Consider the following 17,239-nt stretch of genomic DNA (forward strand, 5'->3'; position numbering starts at 1 on the left):
GCTCATCTAAAGAAAAGGGTATGGCCTCTATTAACGTGAAAGCGCAGCATGGGGGTGCTTGTAAACTTCAAGCCTTTACAATGCAATAGGTCTCGCCTTTTAGAAACTTTGACCTATTGGTATTATAAATGACAATGCCTTTTATTACTGCAATTTTTCTAAACGCATGATTAAAAGGCATTGTCATTTACAATGCCAATAGCTTAAAATCTCATAAGTGCGAGACCTATTGCATTGCAAATACTTGTTCTTATAGTTAACATTGTTAGCACCCATTTATTTGTTCCGCTTTTCCCTTCGTATAATGATAACTGTTAGATTTGGGGGTCTCTAGTTGGCACAGGTAGGTATTTGTGACAAATAGGGACCCTTGCCTCTAGTCAGGGTAAGGGGGTTCATCCTAAAATAACACCTGCTCACCCCCTCGGTAGCTTGGCATGAGCAGGCAGGCTTATCTCAGAGGCAGTGTGTAAAGCATTTGTGACCACATACAGTAATCATAAATGACAAAAATCCACAATACTGTACTTAAAATGGTAGTTTTAGCTTAGTTCTGTTCAGTTCTTAAAATGCGACACTTTGAGTCAATGTACTTTTTGATGCGTTGCACTTCCACAACAAAAGTGTTGCAGCGATTGGAAATGCGGCAAAGTTCAAGTGCAAAGAAATAAGGACGTGAAGATATTCCAGATGCAGCAAGCTTCTCCAATGATGGTTGAAGTCTTGATTTGATGCGTCAGCCGCAGCGGCGACACCCTTGTTCCGCGATGCGACGACAACAGCTTTGGCTGCGACATTCTTCTCTTCCCCACAATGTGACAACTACAGTGGCAACATTCAAGATGCGACAGCAGCAGCTCCAACGGCGGCACACTTCTCCGTGGTTGTGAGGCTCTTTTCTCAATGCAGTGCAATACGACAGCTACAGCGGCGACATCCAAGATGAGATGGCAGCAGCAGTGACACGCTTCCTCCTCGTTGCGAGACGCTTCTCTTGATACGGTGCAATACGACAGCTAGAGGAGCGACATCCACGATGCGATGGCAGCAGCAGTGACGGCAACACGCTTATTTCCTCTTGAGTCACGCTTCCAGCTCCTTGTGACATGCAGTTCCTCAGAAAGCCCAAAACAGCAGCAGGCACTTCAAAAAAGCTCTGGGGAGCTGGGGGTGAAGTTTGTTGTCCCTGAGACTTCAGTAGGAGGCAATCTCTGTTCCAAGCCCTTGGAGATCCTTACAAGTTGATGAAAGTACACAAAGTCCCTTTCTCCTCTCTTTGGCAGTCAGGCAACCACTTCATTCCAATCCCCCAAGCAGCACTTCAGCTCAGTTTCTTCTGGTTCCACTTCTCAGCAAACGTTTCTTCTTGTTTGTCCAAAAGTGATCAAATTTCTTGGGATCAGGGTCCCAGCATTTATACCCCAAAATCCGTTGTCCTCTGAGGGCAGAGGTGCCTTTGCCTATTCCAAACCAGTTCTGGAGCACTCTGTTTACATGACTCCTTCTTTCCTTTCACAGTGCAGGGCAGAAACATCAGAAGCCCCACAGGAGGCGGAGCCAGCATTGCGGAGGAAAGGTACAGGCCTGGAGCACTCTATTGACATGATTCCTTCTCTCCTTTCACAGAGCAGGGCAGAGACTTCAGACGCCCCACAGGGGGTGGAGCTAGCACTGTGGGGGGCATGTACAGTCCTATTCAGGTCCCAGGTGCAACTCCCCCTCCCATCTAGATACTGATCTCTTTAATTACCACTGGGCTGACTCATCCTGTCTCTTGGATTTCCCCAGCCCTGTCAATCAAACTCCAGACAAGAAATACACAACCTAGAAGAGGCAGGCTTGGATAGTAAGACAAGAAAATACCTACTTTCTAAAAGTGGTATTTTCAAACACAGAATATTAAAACCAACTTCACTAAAGTATGTGTTGTATCATTCTGAGTTCAGGCATACTAAACTCGAATTTCTACCATGTTGCCTGAGTCAGTTAGGATTATAAAATGTAATAATCTACTGGCCATTCTGGCCTATGGAGAACAGGTAGCCTTACAATAGTGAAAAACAAAAATGGCTGTAATTCACAATTAGGACGTGCCACACACACCAGGGCATGTCCTACCTTATACTTACAATGCACCCTGCCCATGGGCGTACCATAGGGCTGTCTGATATGAAAAAGGGAAGGTTTAGAGACTGGCAAGTGGGTGCACTTGCCCAGTGAGTATGGCAGTACCAGACTGCACATAGGCTCTGCAATGGCAGACCTGAGACACATTTTACAAGGCTGCTTCTGTGGGTGGCACAACCAGTGCTGCAAGCCCACTAGCAGCATTTGGTTTACAAGCCCTGGGCACACTCAGTGCACTGTACTAGGGTCTGACCAGCAAACCAAATCAGCCCATCATGGAACCACTTATCCGTACATCAATTTATAATATGGAGAGCATATGCACTTTAGCACTGATCAGCAGTGGTAAAGTGCCCAGAGTCATAAAACCAACAAAAACAGGTCTGACAAAATACAGGAGGAAGGCAAAAAGTTCAGGGATGACCCTGCAAAAAGGGCCAAGTCCAACAATAATCTACTGCACTTTTCAAACTTCTTCCCTCTGATTCTCATGACAGCTGAGCCAACTACTTAATTCCAAGAAATCGTCAGTGAGAAATTCATTTGCTACAAGAGAAATATTAAGTTTCAGTGGATGAACTACTAGACAATTGTGCTCTGCATCTCACGGATGGAGCGCTAAAGAAAAAATGTTAAGAGAAAACATATGCTTTAAACATCAGTGCTCTGGCCACCGGACTTCATGCGATACGTTATTAATTCAAAAATATAATTGTGAAAATGTAATTATGTTATTCGCAGATGCTGTTTTTTCATTGTAGTGTTTACCCGTAAAAGTGGGAAACTACTGCACTCAGTTTTAACCGTCATATGCTACTTACTTTTATATTTTATATTCTAGAAACAATCACATACGTAGGAAGGTAATGTTGTTATGTTGTTTAGTGGGCATATTGCGTGCATAATAACCCCACTTCGATTTTAACGTATTAGCATACTCCTGTTTGACGGAATAACTGGTTACGTCTGACACACAGGTGTTAAAGGAGAATGTGCTGTTCATATGTAAAGGTCACTCTATCCCACACTAGTATAATCACAGTGGTGTCATGGGTTATATATTGAATCTTTATTTTATGTATCTTTCCCTATCTTCTTAAGATTCTATTTTCTATCCCCTCTTAGAGCCACTAAATTACTTATCTGACTTCACCTTATATATTGTTTTCATAAATTGCATTCTTAAATGACTCATACTCCCATTCATCAGAATTGATTAATCTTTTCATAAGTATCTGCAAAGTATTACATTTGTATTTGTTTCTTAACGTTGTTACATATATCTTAAATACCTCGTTCATGTTCTCAGGGTTGACACACAGTACAGGGTTGCCTTTTGTGGTCAAAGCGTGATAAGTATCAATTACATTTCTTCTAGAAATAACACTGGTGCACGTGACTGTATTTTATGTTTTTTATTGCGCTTATTACCCCTGACGAGGCACCGAAACTACCCCTGACGAGGCGTTGAAATGCTTCGAAGTCAAATTCTGATATGGTGCCATGCCAACACCACAACCAACACAATCATGTGGGGCTTTGTTTATCACCGAGCCGTATGTTTTTTGTGATGCTACTTATGTAGACCTGAGCATTATTACTTCTTCCTGATTGTGTGTCTGGATTTGAGTTTCCGGTTGTTTGTATTGATATGCTTGTTTCAATTGTAGCTACTTCTTATGAAATATATCAACACCAAACAGTGGAATGTTGTGTGCAGCACTGCAGCCCTCTCTTCATTTTACGATTTACACTTTTTATTAGATAGAGGATGTTTCAGTTGTTCAGAAATATGCCATCGTATATATATATATTTTTGACCCAGCTTAACACTTTTTTATATGTTGTAATTTACTTTCTATACAACATTTGACTAGGCTAAAATGATTTAGAAGGTGCAAAAATATTAAACCGCGCGATAAAAGGCTGAGAACGTAATAAATGTGGTGGTACTTAGAAAAGTCTTATAAGCTCTCTGCTAAATAGGATTTATTGAAAGGAGAGTCAAAATGTCTGACTTATAATTGAATTCAGGACGACTTTAAAGGAATTTCCTAGCAGCTATTCACCGTAGAAAGCAAGTGTGTTAATACTAAACAGCTTGCCAACATGTGGTAACTTAATAAGGACTCTATTTTCCTAATTCCCCAATGCTTACAATTATTAAGACATTTTGGATGTAGTCATCAACATCTGACAATGTCACTTTTAAGCGTTCTAAAGACGAATTCAACCAGGAGCCGTATTACAGAAAAGTGCCCCAGGTGTGCAACAAGCATTCATGCCTGCTTTTTTGCATCCCCATGGAACTATGGTATTTACAGAAGGGGCCACAGATGTTTGGCATCTAATTCTGTAATACTGACACAGCTAGTGCACATGTAGCACCAGCACTATCTTCGGAGTTTGCTCCCTCAACTACAAATAAGGGAATCACTTTAACTCTGCTCCTTGGCCATATTATAGATGTGGATGCGCACACATGCACACACACACACACACTGTTAGTGCACCTCTGGGGCCAGCCCTGTGGATGGGTGAATGGGGGGTCCCATGGTCCTCACATATACTCCCCTGAATGCGGGTGCTGTCACTCACTGCACCAATTTGCAGGGGGATCTCTCTCCACTCTTCAAAATGCAGGTGGGTTGCCACTGGCAGTTTTTGAAGTGATGAACGTATGCTGTTGTATTAACTTTCAGGACAGATCTATAGTTTGTCACTCAGAGCTAGTTTAGTTAGATACCCTACAAAAATAATTAAAGTATCTTGATGAAAGGTGTTGGACTAGGCCCTTTCTGTAGGGTCACCCCCAAACGTTTTGCCTACATCCGCAACTGTTTTAGTGACCTGCTTTTGTTGGCTTTAGGACTCTGTGACCTTTACCTATGCTAACCATTGGTCACATGCTTGTGCTCACTCATTTAAACATGGTAAAACTGGCTTACACCCAATTGGCACATTTTTTTTACTTATAGGTCTCCAGTAAAGTGGTACTACTTGTACCCCGGTCAACTAAATGCTACTTAAGGGTCTGCAGCACTTATTGTGCCACCCACTTACGTCGCCCTTTTAAAACATCTCATACCTGCCCTTGCAGCCTGTGTGCAGTTTTAAACTGCCAATTGTAATTGGTAAAATATACCTTTTGCAAAACTAAAACTCCCTTTTTAATACATTTAAGGCACCCTTTTGGTAGGGCCTAATCTGTCCTTATGGAAGTGTGCATTGGATTAAAAAAAGTTGGACATGTACTTTTAAGGTTTACATGTCCTGGAAGTGACCAACTCACACATTATTTTCCACTACTGAGAGGTCTACCTCTTCCATAGGATAACATTAGGTTACCTTATTACATACATTTAATACGTGATAATACATGATAACTACTGGTTGGCAATTAGTAGAAATATCATTAAAACTCTCTTGAATGGTAAAGTTAGGTTTTAAGTCGCAATTCTGCAAATGCCACTTTTTGAAAGTTGGCTTTTTCTCGTTCTAACCATGTGTTGTCTGCAGCCTGTTTCCTCTATCACATGACTCATTGGAGATAGCATTTATATTCTTCCTAGACAGTCACCCAAAAGAGGAACTGGATGTTGGCAGGTTGGATCATCTTGATTGGAAGTGAGGGGTGGGGCTGTGCACAGCCCCACTTACACTTCAATGACCCTGTCTCAGCCCAAATACAAAGAGCTTCGTACTATTCTTTTGTCACCTCAGACATCCTGGGACCAGAGCAGGGAGGAAGGAAATTCCAGCACCATCTGTGGGAGGCAACCTCTAGAAGTTTCTTCCACTTTCAAGCTGGCACCAGGGAAAAGAGTAGGGCCCTCAGACGTACTTTTTAATTCACTTCTGGACCAGTGGCGAACTCTCAGAAGACTACCCAGATGCACGGGGCCTGCTGTTAACTTCAGCTGACTGCCATGCTGCCTAAAGCCTGGCATGTGCTTTCAGATGACCGCCCTGCTGCTTGACATCTCCTTTTTTTGCTTAAACCCAGGATCACCAGGGTGACTCCAAGGGCTGGTTTGCTGACCTCCTGTTCAGAGCTGCTGGGTTAAAAAAAGCTCAAACAACTTGCAAAGTGCAGTTAGACTGAGCCTGAAGTGAGTCCTCACCCTTCAAGTGCTGCCCCCAAGTCCTAACTTTTGGAAGTGGTGCTAAAAGTGTGCAACCAGGCAAAATTGAAAATTTGGGACTTAGAAACGTTTTTGTTAAAACATGCTAGTAGAACTAAGATGAAATTGGATCCTACCTGCTTGTCAATCTGCCTGGGATGCATCGCCAGTCGGACTGTCTTCACTTGTTCTTGTGCTATGTTTTGCTCTGCAGGAGCAATTCCTAATCAGCAGTTCCTCTCTGGATGAGTATCTGGTCTCCTGGAGCCCTCATCCGATTCAGCCTACAGTTTCATCCAGGTGGAGGTTTTTGACTCCCAAAAAGAGACTGAGTCGGAAAATAGAAATCTTCACAGCAACTTCATCCAGTGGCTTCCTGACAATGACTCCTCCTCCTTGCCACCACCAGCTCCCTTGCCCTGGTGAACCTGACCTTTTCAGACATTTTTCTTCAACATTTCTGGTAAGTCTGAAGGTAAGCTGAGACCGGATCCAATCTACTACTAGTACCTAAGCATGCTCCATCATGGTTGGCCATACATTTTGAATTTGTCTCAGTCTCATGTGACTAAATGTCTGTGGTTGGTGCTTTCATCTTTTATGTGCTAGATGGCACTAAAGACTTTACAAATTCATAACTCCAGTTCTACTGATTGGATTTTTGTCATTTTGGTGTCAAATAATTTATTACGTTTTCTCTCTTTATTTTCAGTGAGTGTGCTATTTTTCTCGGGTTGTGTTTTTACTTTAATCCTGTTTGAGTGATTCATAAATACATTACTCATTGCTTTTAAGCTATTCCTAACTGCTTTTATGCCAAGTAACCAGAGAGTTACGCACAGGTTAGTTTAGTGACTTTTGTTGCCGACCCTTATAGGGATTGTGATTGTTGCTTGAGAAGGGTTCACACCCAACACTCACTTTCCCACAAAATATATCTTATGTGGTTTCTTCTTCATGAGCCCTCTGTACAGTCACAGCCAAACAGGGTTTCTGGGCATTGAAGGCTAGAGGTACAATTGCCCAAAAAAGTCCTATTTTGATATATCTCTAGAATCACTTTCTCTGAGTGGCAGATGTTGTTGCTGTCTGAACAAGGATAGATTAGTGAATGCTTTCCCCACTTCCTCCCTGTGTATGTGACCTATTTATGAACAATCCCCTTTTAGTAAGATGCATTACCTTAAAAGGACTCCCCTTGAGCTACTCTTCATCTCAATGTGCCACATTTTAACAATAAGGATCAACAGTCATTTTGGCAGCGGTAATAATTTGCCCAGGGATCCCTCTATTCACAGACTTCAAAAATATTAATTTGAGACATCCCATATGAGGAGAGTTAATCACACAAGTATTCATTTGTTAACCCAAAAACATCTGCACTGCAGGACAATCTGTGTTTTCCGTGTGTTTGAATCCCTTAACACAAATCCAGAGGAGAAGAAATCTGATGGTTCTCAGCAGACAACTGAATGGCGAAGCAGGAAACACCCATATGAACTTAAACATTGATAACAATCATCCAGGGAAATTGTACTATTAATACACTTGTTATTGAGATATTAAGTAAGCATTCAATACCAATACATCCATTAACCAGAGGAGGGTAAATTGAAAAGCAGAATGTATAGGAAGGTAACCTCTTGTAACTCATTACTACATGCAGATAGTGCCCACCCGAAGACCCAGATTAATGCCATCCCTTATGGCTAGTTCTATAGAGCTCGCAGAAACTGTACAAAGGAAGAAGATTTTGAAAAGATGGTACTCGATATGGAAGAAAGATTTCTATCGAGGGGTTATGACAAAAAGGTTCTTTATAAGGCTAAAAATCGAGCAATGAGATTGAATAGGCTGGCTACCTTAAAACTAAGAGAACAGGACAAACTTAAAAAAGTACCTGTGAAATTGGTAACTGGTTTTCATCCCTGATCGCATAAAATATTTAACATCCTAAAAAAAATTGGCATCTCCTTACATCAGATGCCCAATTACAAAAATGTATCCCTAAATATCCAAGTGTTACCTATAGAAAAGGAAAAATTTTGGGTAATATAATTAGCCCAAGTTATCATAGGGACCAGACCAACATGGTTACATCAACATAATTTGGGTTCAATTAAATGTAATAATTGCAGTATGTGCAGAGTGGCAAATTAAGGAGAAAAAAGACTTTGAGTATAATGGATCCAAAAAATATACAATTAGGCAGCATATTGACTGTTCAACTAAATATGTAGTCTACGTTATAGTATGTAAATGTTTAAAAATCTATGTGAGAAGCACTATCAGAAGTACGAAAGAACGTATTTCTGAACATTATCGTGCTTTTAAAAATATGGATGAAAGATACCCTGTAGGGTTACATGCAGCAATGTGTTCAAATAAAAGTTTTTCCTTTCATGGACTAGAAATTATCCCTCCGAACATGAGGGGAGGGAATAGGGAGCTTAGAGTCCGTCAAGCAGAAGTACATTGGATGATTAGATTACATGCTGTAGAACAGGGGATTAACGTAGATAGTGAGATGCAGTATTTTTTGGGATGAAAATATTAAAATGTAATGACCATACTAATACGGAAAAAAGTGTGAATTATTAGATCTTCAGTATTTTGCACTTTATAAATTCTGTATTGATACTAAATGTTTATGAATTGATTTCAATACATTGTACCTTTAACGCTGTTTACATAAATGTGTCATGTTACGTTCTGTACATATTTAAAAGTTCGTTTTGCTTTTCTGTTTTAGTTAAACCGTATGTGGGACAAGCTGTATCCTACACATGGTGAGTTACTAATAATGAAGTCCTGTGTTTCTGACTGGTTCCAACAATGTATGATGGTTCCTCATACACCTACATATGAACTGTTCTATTTCTTCGATTTCTCCTTTTTTCTTCCGTTTATTATTTGAGCCACATATTAATCCATATTATAGGACTTTTATGTAGGTTAAAATTAGAAACCATATACATTATTGATCTAAGACGTTAGAATCAAATTCTTCTATCGTTTCTGATTAACTCGCGCCAAGATGGCGTCCAGAATCGTCAACCTCGTACTGGAATCTATTTTAGTGTAGTTAATATAAAGTTTTTAGAATACCCAATTTAAATTCGGGTGACATGGAATATATATTGCAATTATTTCTTTATACTTGTAAATAGTGTAATAACTATAACACTGATCATTGATTAAAAAGTATTTTAATTAAATTGTAAAAATTCCAAGCTAAGGGGTCGATTAGGATCGCGGACGGACTTGAGTCCGTCCGCGACCCCTGAGGAGGAGGGAACGTCCGCATGGGCTGCGGCGTTCCCTCCGATCTGATTAGGATGTGACCGCCAGGGTGGCGGTCACATCCTCTATCTCTAACATTGCGGCGGGTGCAGCTTCAAGCTGCACCCGCCCCAATGTAAAAAATGCATGCACAGCATTTGCGTGCACAAAGCGGCAGGCACCGCGCAGTGCCTGCTGCATTGTGCACGCAAATGCAGGGGGGTACCATAGGTACCCCCCATGTGCACCCACCACCACCCCTTCACCCAGGGGGCCCGCAACGGGCCCCCGAAGTGAAGGTCCGTATGCTTTTCCATGGCGGCAATGCCGCCGTGGAAAAGCATATTTACACACACATCATAATATGGCGGACGGTGTCTCATAGACACCGCCTGCCATGTTATAGCTTTTCCGCCGCGGTCGGAAGCCGACCGCGGCGGAAAAGCGGCGGACGGAATTCCAGACCCACCAGCCATCCTAATTTGGCGGTGGGTCTTTGGAGTCTCCGCCGCGGTTTTTCCGCATCCTCCAGGCCGGCGGACACTTCCGCCGGCCCGGAGGATGCGGAAAAACCGCCATCCTAATCGGCCCCTTAGTGTGTGAGGAAATAAGAACCAGTAATTAACAATTAATATAGGTTCGTTTATGATATTTTTAAAGAACTTATAAATATACTTTCTTTACGCTCTGGGACCTCGTAAAAGTCCGCCTTTACCATAAGTTTTTATTTAGCCTAACTAATATGGCGTGGGTGCTAGACGTTGAGTCATTACGGACCTTACACTAGTCCGTTTTCGTTGTAGCTAGTATAAATAGCCCAATCCAACATGGTGCGGGTGCTAGGTGCCGAGCAGCCATGGATTCCTGAATTCGCACGAGACACATCAAAACTGGTAAGATAACGTTGCTTACAGTATAGATACTGTTTCACAGTTTATTAATGGCATGGAAATAGCCTGTTCTACAATTTAATTTGCTCTACTTGACAGGCATATAAGAAGAGGAGATTTACGATCATAAATGAGAGTGCCCGTCTTTTGGTGACTTTTAAATAAAATTGAAGGTAATTTTCAGACTACTCTAATAACTTCATACCGCTATCTAGAAAGCACGAGTTAGTGGTAGTTATTATCCTAATTATGTTCTTACGTCTATGGCTTCCAATAACAGGTCCAGATATTACATACTTAGGAATCTAAAGTTGCGATACAAGTGGGGAATAAGCCTCTAATCAGGTCAACTTTACTATTTAGTTCTTTTTATGAATATGTGGATATAAGGGTAGATTAAAAATATCGTGACCCAGTTAATATATCAGTCATTAGAGACTAATATGTATGAGAAATCAAGTCCGAGATAGAGTATTGGTTTGCCGCTTTTTGATCTTTATATAAGATATGGCTTTGTTCCCAATAGATAGATAAATAGTAGTAGCAATTAGTAATTGGTAACACTCTAGTATGGATATAATTAAAATACTAAAATATATGTATCTCTCTAATAGGTTGTGTTCGCTATAAAAAGAACAAACCCATTAGTATTACGCCACAGAGACCTTTCTCAATTGGTAAGTCTAGCACTATATTAATCTTTAGTAATACTTCCTTATCAAGGAGATTTTTTATACCACCTCGTTTTAGGTTATTTAGAGTATATTTTACAAAACTTCTCTTTTTTCTGCACGGTGTATTCTTTGGTGTAAGACCTTTTCTGATCTTCTTTTTCTCTTTGTTTTTTTCAGTAATAGCACTTTCTCTTGTCGTCACATTTCATAACCAACTGGAGATGTAAAGATTATCTTCTAGCGGTCGTACAAGTTTATGAAATGTTTTTCCCTGTGTTAACATGTGATATTATACTGTAAATCTAATGTTAGTTTGATTAGCATTTAGTTAAAAATGTATTTATTACGGTTTATTGTATTAACATCTAATCAAGTGTATATGTCACTTGTTTTTAGCCCTGACAAAGTCCTCAGGCTTATTAGCCGGACGAAACACGTGTTGGCAATGAATTGTACGTTAAGGAAATGATTGGAAGAAATGTGCGCTGTGACTGCATATGAACTGTGAAGAAATAAAGAAGAAAATACTTTGAAAATCATTAAATTGGAGAATCAGTATTTTGATTGAACTTTTTGACTTTTTACCTAGAATTGCTCAGGTTGAGAATTGTTTAGAATCCATTCACCGATGTTAAAAGAACAAGAGACTGCAAACATCCAAAAAGTACTAGTTTTCATTCAAAATATCAATGTTCATGTACACTGATTCTCATACAAATATGTACAAAAATCACACCAGTTGCCCACACAATTCTTCAACAATATGGGACAAATTTGATAAGCATGTTTCTAGTAATTATTTCATTTAATCTGTTGCTCCCACTCTCATAAACAAGAACTGTTGACATCTTTGTAATCAAGATCATGCACTGAGATGTCCTGAATAAGGCTATGAGCCTCATAAAGAGGACAGTTGTGGGACTTCTGCCAAAATTTGCCAGAAGTCCTGTCAGTCATTGTGTTTTTGGTTTGCCATCCCATTTAGAGAGATAATGTCTCCACAGTTGGCCTGACCGAAAAAGTGGGACTGATATAGACAGAAAGGGCATCAAAAGGGCCACCCAATTACAAGTGGTGTTTTAGGTATCTTGGACCAACATTGAAATAATGGTACACAAAATACAAATGAGTTAAAGGTTTACATTTCTTCCCCACAGTGAGAGAATACTGCTAGTTCATCAGACACATTTGGTTTGAGGACTCTTAGAATGGTCTCCCACTTTAGGGATCTATTAAACTCTTTTATATGTGTGTTATTACTTTAAGTCAGGCTGAGTCATTTTTTACTCTTGAAGGTTGTATGTGTATGAGTATTCTACCATTTTAGAATGTTAGGCTATGTTATGAGGATTTGTAGAGTGAGCTTATTAGGCAAGGGGTATCCAGGAATGTGAAATCTCTGTGGGGAAAATTCACTGTAGATCTGTATCCATGCAGATGTATCTATGATGTGCTATAAAGTAAAGACTTGGCAATATTTCCATTGCATTTGTATTGTATTTCCAACAAGTGGCAACAAGCATCAGAAAAGTACCTGCCATTCGGGCAGCACAGGAACAGTATTTGCTGACAAACAATCGGATGTTGCAAAGCTTAATTTTGTGGCATCTTGGGGAAGAACACAACAACATGGAAAGCTTTAATTCCTATTGATCAGCTTGGTACTAAGGTGGGTCATCTGGTACTACAGGTACTGTGGTTACTTACCCAAGTCTAAGTTGGAAAGTGTGATAAATGGATTTCTCTTACAGGCACTGACGGAGTGACTTGTGCTTCCTTTTACATGTGCTGGTTGACTTGTACTTCCTCTGACTGTCCGAGCTCTGTCTGCGTGAGTTGACTTCTCTTCCTAGTGTTGCTTGCATGCTCCCAGTGATCATATGCATTCTGCCCATGCTTGCTAGTGTGTAACCTAGCAACCCTCATACACTTTGTTAAGGGTGTTGCTATTGGGATGCTGCTGGTTGCAGCCTGGTTTATCTAACCATTAAGCATGTCCCAAAAGATACAGAGATTACCTTGGGGTTTGTTCACATGTTGATGAGGTAGTATGCCATGAACTTATGAAACCTTGTAAGTACATGTTTTTATAAGGACAACTGTTTACTTGTAGTTGTTGCACTTCTTTGGTACTATGAGTATCATGCAGTTTTACCCACCAGCAAATTTCTTCCAAGGTAAAAGATATCTCCGTATTCCCTGGATATTATGGAAGGAGGAATTCATCACATATATTAAAGTGATTGATGAAAAAGAATATTTGCTGAAAGAAAGAACAATATAGTGGTACATTGTCTAAGCTCTGAAGAATCAGTTGTCTTCAGGAATTTACCTCAAGTGGTATCTCTTGATGGACAGGGGTATCCTGATGTATTTGAGGAGGATTTATTGGCCTTCTTCCAGCATTGCGTTGAATAGATTTAAATTTTACACTCTAATACAAAGAGATGGACAGTCATATGATGAATTTTTTACTATGTTAAGAGCTTCCTCCATGAATTGCAAATTTGGAAAGATCATTGACGAAATGATAAGGGACCAAACAACAGTACACGTGAGGAGCAAGAAAATTCAAGGACAAAGATGAGTCATGAGAGACCCTATGTTCCATGAATCCATTACTGTTGCAAAAGCTTTAGGGCAATCTGAAAAGTGGATGCTCTCAGAGTATAACAATTATATGAATTCTGTGCTGAAGTGTGTAGTGTGAGTAGGAATAATGTGTGTTCTGGCAACACTGCTTTTAGTAAAAAAGTGGAGTGATGAGAAGTGTGCTATAGGCATGGTAGTCCAGGTCACATTGCTTCTTCCTTCAGGTATCCTGCTATCGGGAAAGAGTGTAAGAAGTACAGTTGCACTATACATTCTGCACGAGTGTGTAGGAATATTAAGAAAACAAATATTCCTTTGTAAGGTAAAGTTTCTTGTGTGAATGAGGGTATAGGGAAACTACATGAATGTGAATGCAGCAAAATAGATGTAAGGCATAAAGGTGATGTTTTGTCAATAAAGGATTTTCACATGAATGAAGGGGAACAGGAAGTAAGCGCTTCATCTAAGTCCATATTTGTCATTTTGGGAGAGGAACTAGATCTTATTGCTAATTCAGATTTTCCATAGCAAATAAATAATAAAAAGTATTTTTTTTAAACATTTGAAGGTTTGTTGGACAATGATAAATAGAAAGAGTCTTACATTATTGCGCAAAGTTTTGATTACTCAACTATCTATATGATTGGACTCAAAACCCTTCTACTTAAGTTCAAGGGCCAAAAGGCACACGTCAAGTTGTATGTTGCTGACCAAGAAGTGAACATGTTGGGCTGGAGAGAACAGTGGGAGCTGGACCTTATTTTAAACCCCAGGAGAAAGGAGCTTGTGTTGTTGATTGCTAAGCTCCAGGATAGGACTATGGTTGAACATTTGCTAAGTATTTTCACTGACAATTTAGGCAAGCTGAGTGGATACTCACACAGGATAAAACTAAAAGAGAGTGCTCTTCTGGTGAAGCAAAGGTTGAGTGGAGTACCTATAAACATAAGACAGGAATGCGGGACATGCTGGATGATGAAGTAAGGGAAGGAATAATTGAGGAAATTGAATCCTCAGAGTGAGTTTCTCCCATAGTTTTAGCACACATGACAGACAATAAACTAAGATTGTGTGTCAGCTTGAGAGCGTTGAATGCTAACATTGTTGTGGATTGTCATCCTCTTCCTAATATCAATGAGGTGGTATATATGTTGGAAGCCGCTAAAGTATTCTCAATGTTGAACTTACATTCTGCAAATCATCAGACTGAACTGTCTTATAATTCAAAGCATTTAAATGCATTCATTTCTCCCCACGGACTGTTTTGATTCAAAAGTGTGCCGTTTCGGTTAGCATATGCAGCATCCATGTTTCAGAGAGCTATGCTTCACATTTTCAAGGATATGGATACATTTTTAAAATGCTTACAGGGTGACATTCTCATATTTTTTGGAAATAAAGAAGTACATAAGGAGCATCTAAGAAAGCATGTAGGAAGCTGGAAGATCACAGTCTGACCTTAAGCCAATCCAAGTGTAAATTGTTTGAAGTTCAGTGGAATATCTGGGGCATACATTGTCTGGTGAGGGAGTGGTACCAACACATTTTAGTGGATTCTATTGTTAAAGCACCATCTCCAGATACCAAGGAGAGAAGTTGACAATAGGACCACATAATTTTCTAATTTTCTTTTTTATTTGACACTTTGCTATAAAATCAGATGTTTTTGAGTTCGATCTTTGGCAGAAGTAAAAGCTCATTGAACATGATGATAATGGATGAGGCAAAGGGCACACCTGCATAGCTTCCTTACTAAGTGAGAGTCCCCACTGTCATCATCATTGATGACAAATGCAGCCTCCAAGACCTCTTCTAGTAGGTTGACAACTCATAATATTTTTTTTATTGAGTTTTATATAGCGCAAACTTGACCCAAAGGTATCAGGTATCAGAGCGCTTTACATAGCACCAGTTGCATTACATGAGGACACATTTATTTTTGTTAGGCACAGGCAGATTGAGTGATTACCCAGAATCACAGGATGTTCAGTGTCATTGCCGAGACGCAAACCCAGTTGCCCAGATTCGAGGTCAACCGCCTTAGCCGGTAGGCCAATTCCTCTCACCGATAATATGCCTTAGCAGAGCAACACATGCTTCATCCTAATTTGGAAATGTCTTTGCAGTGAAGTAGGATCTTCCTCCATTGTTAATGTTTTCTTTCAGCCTTATTGAATTCCACTGGGTGAAGACCTGAATTTCTTAAACCTTCCCCTTACTGATTCGATGGCAGTGGCAAAACATGCTGCTAAATTCAGTCATGCAGCTTAGAAGTACAAAATGCAACACAGAGTACAATATTCAGCTGGAGCCAATTAATGGAGAACATGTGGAATTTCATAAAGCCCTTGACTTATGGGAGAACACCTCTTCCATAAGACAAAAAAACTATTGGGAAATGTTACTTTAATAAGATGTTGCATTTCAATGTCTTTACCTTAGATTTAATTTTTGCACTCAAAGCAGTTACGTTTTGGAAGCTGATTTGCAAACCTGCATTGCTTGCCTTCACTTTTTTCATTTCTGGTGCAACTCCTTTCTTCTTCTAGCAGGCTTTGCTTAAAGAAATTGTGTTAATGGGCACTGGGAAGAAGTAAAACCCAGTACTTCTCCTCTTTTGCTTACCAAGATTGAAAATCGAGAGATATAAACGGAAGAGTTAAAAGTCAATGTCTATGCGTAAAGGATTGTCAGGGCTGGTTGAAGTAACAGAATCATGGCCAGATCTTGCTGTAATGAACACAGAGGAAATGAATCAAACTATCCTAATTAAGAGATGTACCCTGTTAGAAACTCCATATGTGAAGATTTGTTCTTGTTTACTGACAGCAAGGATCCCAGAATCACTAGAAAGGAGAACATATTAAGCATAGTAGATTCGGGTGTGGCTTTTCTACTCTACTGCATATATAATGCATATATAATGGATAACATAGCTAGCAGGGCATATGGTCCAATTTAAAGAACCTAGACAAAACGTTAGACTCCATCTAGTCCCAAACCAAGAGGAGGGGGCAAGGACAATGGGATGATACATTGTCAAGGGGAATAGAAGGGTGAGTGGGAAGTGGAAGGGAGGATCTAACACAAACATTAGAGATATGTAGATATCTTTTTCCATAACCAAAATAAAGTCCATGAGATCACAGACACACAGTATGGTGCTGCTGCAGAAAAACATGGAGACAGCAGAGCAGTGTCTTCATAGTGTTGTATATAAACATACATTCCATAACACAGTCCAACCTCATTGGAATCATTCACACAATCAATCAGTCAATAAATCAATTGGACAATCGAATAATTCAGCAGCAATCACCTTCCCCAAGAACCAATCCATGGGTTGGCGCAGTCACAATTTGAAGGAGGCCAGCACAATTTGATTCTCAATCGGTTTATCACCTGGAGCGCTGGTTGTAGACAAGGTGCGGAGCAACCGATGCCAGGGGGGATCTTGTATCTCTTGTGTGGCTGTTGTATCCATGATGGCATCACCAAGCCCATCTGGGAACGATTCTAGATCCCCAGGACCAACAAAGTCTCTAGTCTT

This window comes from Lissotriton helveticus, chromosome 5_1, assembly GCF_964261635.1.
Source record: "Lissotriton helveticus chromosome 5_1, aLisHel1.1, whole genome shotgun sequence".
NCBI lineage: Eukaryota > Metazoa > Chordata > Amphibia > Caudata > Salamandridae > Lissotriton > Lissotriton helveticus.